Here is a 1,172-nt window from a genome sequence, read left to right as displayed (position 1 = left end):
GCGACTGTTTGAAAACGCAACAAATTTTTGTTGTTTTTTTAAAGAGCGCACAAGGTTCGGGATTCGTCCACTTCGAAGTATCACGAAGAGCTTTTCAATTTGTTTATAAATAAACAGATTGAAATGCTGTTAAGTGCATACTGTAATAAGAGGTGGATGGGTTGATACCCCGAATGTGTCCAAGGTGGACAAGCTTTGTTGATTTGTAGCATCAACGACCATGATTCCTGATGAATCGATTCAGGATGAAGGCGTTGTTGTTTCAAATAGCTCAAGAGTATCATCAGAAACTGGTGTTGCTGTTAAGGCTCACCAGGCGACCAAAAAACGTCGCGTTTTGATGTAGAACCTTGAGTGAGGCAGGCTTACATTTCTGTTTATGCCATAAAACACGAAAGAGGCCGGAAAATAGACGGTTGATTGAGTGTTTTTTTGGTGTTTTCGAGGTGGTCTGTCTCAGGAACATATTAACCTGGTTGATCCTGCCAGTAGTCATATGCTTGTCTTAAAGATTAAGCCATGCATGTCTAAGTATAAGCTTTTATACGGCTAAACTGCGAATGGCTCATTAAAACAGTTATAGTTTATTTGATGGTCTTTACTACATGGATAACCGTGGTAATTCTATGGCTAATACATGCGCACATGCCTCTTCCCCTGGAAGGGCAGTGTTTATTAGATACAGAACCAACCCACCTTCCGGTGGTCCTCAGGTGATTCATAGTAACCGAACGGATCGCGTTGACTTCGGTCTGCGACGGATCATTCAAGTTTCTGACCTATCAGCTTTCGACGGTACTGTATTGGACTACCGTGGCAGTGACGGGTAACGGGGAATTAGGGTTCGATTCCGGAGAGGGAGCCTGAGAAACGGCTACCACATCTAAGGAAGGCAGCAGGCGCGCAAATTACCCAATCCTGATTCAGGGAGGTAGTGACAAGAAATAACAACACTGGAAATTTCATTTCTAGTGATTGGAATGATAGGAATCCAAACCCCTTTCAGAGTAACAATTGGAGGGCAAGTCTGGTGCCAGCAGCCGCGGTAATTCCAGCTCCAATAGCGTATATTAAAGTTGTTGCAGTTAAAAAGCTCGTAGTTGGATTTCTGCTGGAAGCAGCCAGTCCGCCCTCAGGGGTGTGCACTTGGTGAATTCTAGCATCCTTCTGGA

General features: G+C 44.0%; 1 non-coding gene across 1 annotated transcript; it reads right to left on the bottom strand.

Moving 5' to 3' along the window:
* Positions 1-492: 492 nt before the first annotated feature.
* On the bottom strand, positions 493-1,172 carry TGME49_458820 (the record flags this gene model as incomplete). Its single annotated transcript, XR_001974226.1, has 1 exon — positions 493-1,172. It is a non-coding gene; the product is annotated as an 18S ribosomal RNA (ribosomal RNA).

This window comes from Toxoplasma gondii, assembly GCF_000006565.2.
Source record: "Toxoplasma gondii ME49 unplaced genomic scaffold asmbl.427, whole genome shotgun sequence".
Taxonomy (NCBI): Eukaryota; Apicomplexa; class Conoidasida; order Eucoccidiorida; family Sarcocystidae; genus Toxoplasma; species Toxoplasma gondii.
This window is presented reverse-complemented; position numbering and strand designations above follow the sequence as displayed.